Source organism: Cibotium barometz, chromosome 23 (assembly GCF_041138505.1).
Source record: "Cibotium barometz isolate CiBa-2024 chromosome 23, ASM4113850v1, whole genome shotgun sequence".
Lineage (NCBI taxonomy): Eukaryota > Viridiplantae > Streptophyta > Polypodiopsida > Cyatheales > Cibotiaceae > Cibotium > Cibotium barometz.
This window is the reverse complement of record NC_141068.1, coordinates 54,999,536-55,008,322: the sequence shown is the minus strand read 5'-3', so window position 1 is coordinate 55,008,322 and position 8,787 is coordinate 54,999,536.

Here is an 8,787-nt window from a genome sequence, read left to right as displayed (position 1 = left end):
TTGAGCAGTTTCTACCCTTTGGGCTGTTTCTGTTTGGTGCATGGGAGATGGAGGTTTTGAGTTAATTGTGGATGAAGTGAGACACGTTTTAGTATCATGGTCAAAGGTTTTACAATATATGCAGTATAGAAGAACAGGTGCCTTGTATGCACAATGAGGATTAGGATGGTCATAGTGATTGCACTTAACACAAGGCATTTCGTTCCTCACTTATAGAGGTATTAAGGATGTTTGGTTTTGAAGGTTTTCATCCTCTCTTAGAGATGTTGGCTATAAGGATTTAAGCAAGGCTGCGTAAAATTATGAGAATGTCAATTCCAAGATCTATCTTTCTTTTGCCATTTCTTCACTTGGTTTAGATGAGGAACACCTCGTAGCATGATCATCCTCTAGCATGTTGTCATCTAAACGTATTGCTTCTTTACAACATTGATCGAATGTTTCCAAATTGGATACAATGATCAAGTTGTGTAAGCTGTTATTCTTCAAGCCCATCATGAAACATCTCTTTAATTGAACATCGTTTAATTTTTCCCATGACTCACAATGTGAGTTTAAGAGTTTTATCCGAAGGATAAAATCTCTAATGGATTCATTTGGTTCATGCTCAATTGAATAGAGTTCTATTGCTACACTCCACCGATCACCTTGTCTGGAAAAGCCATGTATAAAGGCTGATTTCAAGGTTTTGAAGTTGGTCTTGATCGCAAGCATCAATGTGATGAACCATCAACTAGATTTTCCCTCTAAGCATAGGTTCAACGCATGTACCTTGGTGGGACAGTTGGGATTTCCAAAGGCTTTACATCTTTGTTCAAACATTTGAATGAATTGAACAGGGTCTGTTGTTCCATCCTATTTGCCCATAATTTTAGAAATTTGTACGGTCGTATTTTTGTATGAGTCACTGAGGCCGTATGCGAGTGCTCTTTTTGGAAAAGACTCATTGAGTCCTTGGGCCACCCCCCTTCCTAGACTAGTCAGTATGTCCAGGGTGTGGGCATCTAGGAAATTGTTGGTACTCATAGGATTTGTGGGAATGTTAGGTAAGGGACCAAAGCCCGGTGGGATCGAAGTGATAGGGGGGGTAAAACCCAATGGCACGCTTGTTATAGGCATGGCCAATGGTATGGGGAGGTGAATTTGTGGCATAGATCTCAATGGCTCGAAGATGTCAGCTATTGGGTTTAGTCCTTGTGTGATCCCTGGCACTCCCTCTATCGTGGCCTTGTCGGAGCGCCTAAATCCTCCTTAATGAGCAAACACTGTTTTTTTTAACTTTTTATATTTTCCCACAGCCCCCGTTATAGCTTGAAGAGGCTTAGCGCACTCTTCGTCGTTGGATCAAATGAATGTCCGTTCGCCCTAAATAGCTTAAGCGCTATACGCACGCAAAGGACCTTGAGATAATTTTTCGAAAAAAGCGTATACTAGTAACTTCCCAACTGGAAGATGAGATCCTAAAACCTATTTTCCATTGATGTAAGATTCCTCCCTCTAGCTTTTGAGGTGTGTAGGTGTAGGAACCTCCCCTTCTGATCTTATAATTATTCCCCTCTCTGAAATAAAAGAAAGATCATGTTTTACCCTGTTTTGGCCTGGAGAGAGAAAATGTCTAGAGGGAGGTAATTCAAAATTGAGATATTTTTAGATCTAAAAATCCTCCTAGTGTCTAAAATTATTTCCCCTGAAACAAAAATTCAAAAAGAACTTTCCAATGTGTAATTGGAATTAATTGAAAATAGGTATAAAAAGGACCTTAGCCTAAGGGTCCAAATTTTCAAAAAAATTTGGATTATGGTCCAATTAAGGTTCCTATGGACCAGTAAGATTAATCCAAATGTAGGGAGGAGATAAATTGAAGAATAAAAGGAAAACTCCCCAAAAATTAGTAAATGCTCACATAAGATGAAGAGTGGACTAAGGACCAAAGAAAAGAATAAAAAAAAACCGAATTTTGACACTTCAGAGTGGGGATCTCGCCTCATGAAGGAGGTGCCTTTTTTCTCGTCATTACTCCCAATTTTTAATCAATAAAATGAGATATTTCATCTCTCCTCTCTCCTATTTCAAAACTAGATCCAAAAAGTAAGTTGAACTGTCCCAAAAATGGTCAAAATATGACCAAACTGATCTGGAAAATTCTAGAATTAGTTTGCTTGGTTAGAGGCTCACTTTTTCCTATAAATAGAAGCCTCCCCCTTTGTAAAAGCTTAATGGTGTTTATGCACTGTTACTCTGCTGAATTTTTTAATAATTCAATTGTTTTTGGCCTAATCCTCTCCAAAGTGAATTGGTGGCCACTCTTGCTTCAAACAAGAGTAGAACCCTTAATCCCTCAAGCCAAAGGAGAGCTTGCAATTTCTATGTAAGTTAATTTTCTTACTTGTTTAATTTCAAATCTATGGTTTTCTTGATTTTCATGTTTTACAGTTGATTGAATTAAATTCAACTGCTATGCCTTTGAGGAAAAGGCCACCCCCTTCTCCTCTTTACATTCCAACCTTTCTCAATCCTAGAAAGATTAACTAAAGGATTAAACTCTTTTTATTGTTTACTCTCTTGAATTTAGAAAATTGTGTAGATTAGAGTTCTATAAATCTAATTTGGGTTAATTTAATTTAAATAAAGAATGATAAAAATGAGAAATGGTCAGCCATACAAAGGAGGTTATGGCAAAATTTTTTAAAATTTTGTGGAAAAGAAAGTTTGTTTTTATGTTATTCCAAAAGAGTAATTCCCACCATTTTTGCATCTAAAAGAAATATTCTAATTACTCCATGTACATATTCACCTATGAATATGCATGGATATCACTGATATTAATTATTAAATTTGATTTTTATACATAGAAAGGTGCATAAAGGAATTTTTTTATTACAAAAGTGTTATTCTCATTAAATTTGATTTTTATGCATAGAAAGATACATAAAGGATTTATTTTTATTTCTAAAGTGTTATTCTCATTAAATTTGATTTTTATGCATAGAAAGATGCATAAAGAAATTATTTTATTTCAAAAGTGTTATTCTCATTAAATTTGATTTTTATGCATAGAAAGATGCATAAAGGATTTATTCTTATTTCAAAAGTGTTATTCTCATTAAATTTGTTTTCTATGCATAGAAAGATGCATAAAGGATTTATTCTTATTTCAAAAGTGTTATTCTCATTAAATTTGATTTCTCATTAAATTTGATTTCTATGCATAGAAAGATGCATAAAGGAATTATTCTTATTTCAAAAGTGTTATTCTCATTAAATTTGATTTTTATGCATAGAAAGATGCATAAAGGAATTATTCTTATTTCAAAAGTGTTATTCTCATTAAATTTGATTTTATGCATAAATAGAAGTGTTATTCCCACTCAAGTTGATTTTTATGCATAAAGAATTTTTATATCAAAATTAGAATTCTCTTAAATTCTATGTTTAAATTCTATGAGTAGATCTTATCCGACTCGAACCTTGAATCAGACTATGACCAAGACCAAACTCTTTCGTTAGTTTTGAGGAAAGAAGGTGTGACCAGTTTAGAAAAATACACTCAAAACTCCCGCCAAATCTGAAACTAAGTTTGAGACCCTTCGAATTGATCTGTGGATCAAGGTTATAGAATTCGAGGAATTTTGGTATGAAATTTAGAATTCTGATCAAGAAGTTTTGGGGATACTTATTCAATTATTACTCCTTGTATTCAAAAGAAAATCAAACTGAAAACTTGCATAGAAATGAGATGTGATGTGAATAGATGTGAATCAGATAGATGTGAATGAATGGATGGATGTAATGTGATGTGAATAGATGTGATGAGATGTGATGTGAATAGATGTGATGAGATGTGATGTGAATCAGATAGATGTGAATGAATGGATGGATGTGAATGTGTATGTGAATGGATGGATGTGGATGTGTATATGAAGAATGGATGTGAATGCGTATGTGAAGAATGGATGTAAATATGTATGTGAATAATGGATGTGGATGTGTATGTGAAGAATGGATGTGGATGAGTATGTGAAAGAATGGATGTGGATGTATGTGATAATGGATGTGTATGTGTATGTGAAAGAATGTGATGTGACATGAATATATGTGGATGTGAAGTGATAGATATGAATGTATGGATAGATGTGAGTAGTCATACATGAGAACGATTGGATAAATGTGGATGAATGAGATGAGATGTGTATGAATGAGATATGATGTGGATAGAAGTGATGTGATATAATGTGGATAGAATGCATGTGATGGGATGGTTATTATGAGAATGAATGTGGTGGATATGAATGAATGAATGTGGATATGAATGAATGTGATGTGATATAATGTGGATAGAATGCATGTGATGGGATGGTTATGAGAATGAATGTGGTGGATATGAATGAATGAATGTGATGGATATGAATGAATGTGATGTGATGGATGTAAATGGATGTGATGTAAATGAACGTGATGGATGTGAATAGATGTGATGTGATGTGAATCGGGATGTGAGTGAATGAGATGTGATGTAAATTTGGATAGATGTGATATGTGATGTGAATGAATATGATGTGATGAGATGTGGATATGGGTAGATGTGAGTGATGAGATCTGATGCGGATAAATGAGAAAAGATATGATGAGATAAAAAATGATGTGATGAGAATGGAAATACATATGAAATAAATGAGAATTGATGTGGAATAATGTGGAAAGACGAGAGTTCACTATAGAAATTGTATTTATGACCTGTTTTTTAAATGACTATTTTATGTCAAAAATACTGAGGAAGCATTTTGACCATCTTGTGAATGAGGTCGTGGAGACCTATTTGATAAAGTTGCAACAGCTGTGACGGAGAGTCAATGGAGGACGTTTCGCGTAGCAAGGTCGGTCGAGGCCTTGACCAGCCTCGGTTCGATTAAAATGGTGAGCTTCCGGTACGGTGGATGAGGGACCAAGGAAGTGGCCTATGAGTGAAGCGCTAGGTGACTTGCGAAGAATCCTAGAGGATGCTGACCATACGGTGCTCGGGCTCTGGGTCGCCGAAGATACCCACACGTACGTCGTGGAAGATATTGGAACAAGGAGTTAGAGTTGTTTTCTGAATTTGGGCATGGATATGGTTGATTGACCTTGCTGGTCCTCAACGGATGAGTCCATGACTCTTTTATATGGATCTGTTGGTTGATCTTGCTAATCTTCACGGAGATTCTATTTTGATTTTTATAAGTGAATATATTACTGGGTACTATGAGCTAGGAACTATTGAAAAGGCCCCTGAGTGGACAGGTGGTGAGCATTCTGGTTGCCAATGATGCCATAAGTACACCGATGAAGGAAAAATTAGAAATTAGGATTCAACCGGATATTTTGGAAGATTATGAAGATCAATGATACTATAGTTTCATTAAAAGATTATTTTAAAGACAGCTAAATCTGTGAGAAAGGCAATTTCATATTGGGTGTGTAAGTGGTGTGACTAGTTTTAAGTTTGCATGAATATCTGGCTAGGAGGCCTGGGAACTCTTTTCCCTGGTACCCGGGATAAAGCCTAACCACATTCTTAAATGGATCCCATCACTACAGTGGTTGGGCGGTTGGCTAACCCACGGGACTGGATGGAGTTAGGCTGGACTGATGGATCCTTAAAATGAGACTCAATTCAGTTATGGTACGATAGATGAAGTAAATCTCGGATAAAAATTGTTCTATGGAAAAGAATCAACAGCTGTGCCTCTCAATGAGGAAAAAAGCGTTGGTCTCTATGATCCAAGTGCAAGTCTTTTTCTTGATCTGACTATGATACTTACAGGTTTGGTCAGATCAGTCTCTTGACTACGTTAGAGTAAAAATATCATGGAGGAATCGCCCGTGCTTTCCGGGCGAGGGAAGTTTTTTCGGGTTCGATTTTGGAAGAACCGAGGGATTAGTCTCTTGTCCAGATATCCGTGGGCGAGGCCTCGAGTGAGGGACCCTGCCCCATACAAGAAGTGCTACTTCTGTTGCTAGCACCCCTGAATTCGTTGCGCGGAGGGGACAGGGATCTTTCAATCATTGTCTCAAGACGAATTTTTTTTTTGAGAAATTTTTCCCTATTTCGCAGCATGTTTGTGAGGGTGTTTCAAAAGGAATTTTGAAAAATTATGTATGAGGGAGTTGTAGTATTTTTGAAGTACTACAACTTTGTTTCCCTGAGTCGTCCGTGATTTTGTCAATTAGACCTTCAAAAAGTAGCTTGAATATGGCTCGTTGTCATTTTCACGTTATTTTTTGTGATTTTTCATGGTTTTGGGTTGTTTTGGCTCGATTTCCGGGTTGAATTTTGAGGCTGCTGGGTCGGAGGCCAAAATGGTCGATTTTGACTTCGGATGACAAAGGTCCAAAGTTGAAGAGCTTGATGTCAGCTTCGATGAGCCCTAGAGCACCTTTCATCGGATATACGGTTTAGGAGATACGGGCCTCCAAACAGGGGTGTTTTCCAGAGTCTTTTTTTTTCTGACACCCCTTTTCATGCCAACGGACTTCAAGGGTTTTATAAATTTTGATTTTTTTAAAAAAAATTTCGTGAATTCTAGTTCCGTAAAGTTGTAGAAAATGATTCACGCCGTAAACCGGACTTCACAAAACTATTAAATTTGATTTATTTTTTACGCGGTTCCCGAGGACGTGAACCTTTTGGACATGAACTCAGGTTCCGTGAAGTTACAGAAAATGGTTCACGCTGTGAACCAAACTTCACGGAACTATTAAATTTGTTTTTTTAAATGCGAGGTTCTCGAGAGGATGTGAACCTTTTGGGCGTGAACTCATGTTTTGTGAAGTTGCAGAAAATGGTTCACGTCGTGAACCGAACTTCACGGAACTATTAAATTTTTAAAAAAAATTACGCAATTCTCGAGGACGTGAACCTTTTGGGCATGAACTCAAGTTCCGTGAAGTTGCAGAAAATGGGTCATGCCATGAACCCCGCGGACTTCACGGAACTATAAAATATATATATATATTTTTAGTCTAGTGGGATATACGAATTTTTCTTTTTGGGAGGGATATTTTTTGAATTGAAAATGAAAGGGATATGGGCATTTTCCCAAAAAGGTAAGTGGGAATCAAAAAAGTCAATCTTTATGATACCCCTTACACCACTCATAAATGACCCCCAAAATGGACAACTTGACAACTCATGAGCATCTTCTCATTGAATGCTCATTAGCCTTAATGAGTTATGTAAAAAATTGATTAAAAATTAATCTAAGATTAATTCTTTCACTAATCTTTTTCTCTTTTACACTAATCAAGAACTCAAATTAACCACTAATCCCTAATTAATTCACACAATTGAGCATATCTAAGATTAATCCTTTCACTAATCTTTTTCTCTTTTACACTAATCAAGAACTCAAATTAACCACTAATCATTAATTCACACAATTGAGCATATCATTGGATAGAGTAAGGGAATGCTAATCTTTGTGCATCAATAATTGTGTAAATTAATCTAAAATAGGAGATTAATTAGACTCTTAATTATGGTCTTCTCTTTTAAGGTAAAATTAATTAGACTCTTAATTATGGTCTCCTCTTTTAAGGTAAAATTAAGCAAGAGAGTCAAATTTCTCCAATTGATTAAAAACTTGATGTGATTAGTTGTTTTGATGCATCTAGATGCTCTCAAAACACTCAAAAACATCAATTTTGACTACTCATATGATCAATTTAGACCCCAATTAACACATTTTCTAATTTTTTGCCTCTTGAATAAGATTAATCACCCTTAATGACAAAAACCAGTCCATTAAGAGAAATTACTCAAATTCAAGGAGTTTTTATGGTTTTAACAAATTTTTTGAGAGATTAAGCTACTCCCAATGCTTGATGACACTCTAATCTAAACAATTTCAACAACAAACACACAATTAAACTAAAATTAATGATCTTAGTTCTATGTTTTACACTAAAGAGAGCTAACATTCACTAAAAATTGCATTGTTTGATGCAATGGATGCAAACTAAGCCTAATACAAACTATGCGCAAGCCCTAAGAATATGAAAAACCATAAAAACAACAATAAAACAATAAATTAATCTAAAAATTAAGCAAAAAGCATTCTTTTCAAAAACAAAAAAGAGAGCTATTCTACACCAAATCTCGCACAAATCACCATCCAATCCACATCTTTTTTAATGGAAAATCATTAATCAAGATAATGGTCAATGGGTAATACATAGATTAGAGGAAAAAAGATGGGATGGCTCCCCGAGCAGCAACGTTGCCAAAAATGTTATGGTTCACCCTAACCCTCCTTGAAACACATCCAAAAAGAGATTACTTGGTGAACCGCAACTGTCGTGAGGATCTTTCCAATGGCTGAGCTCGTAGCCCTTGAGGTATCCAAGCTCTACAACTCCTTGAGAAGCAATTTCGCTGTGCCTCCCATGAGCATTGTCACACCATCGTGTTGCACTACAGGTACTCGTCCCTCCTCTCACCTCACTTCACTCACACACACTCACTAGCATGCATTAGGGAGAGATATTAGCAAGAGGATTAGCAAGAGCAAGACTCAATTGCACAATGGGAGAGTATGTTGTATTATGAGAGATATTCACTTATATACACGGCCATAAGTGTTCACACTTACTTAAACTGTGGTCGCCCGGACACTTTAGGCTCATAAGAGACCTAATTCTATTACAATGACTACTACTCTCATAATATATCCATGAAGTACATTACTTAGGACTTCATCCTAACTTGCTACCACATGCTCTTAAAGTGGAAATCACCATAAATACTCCATC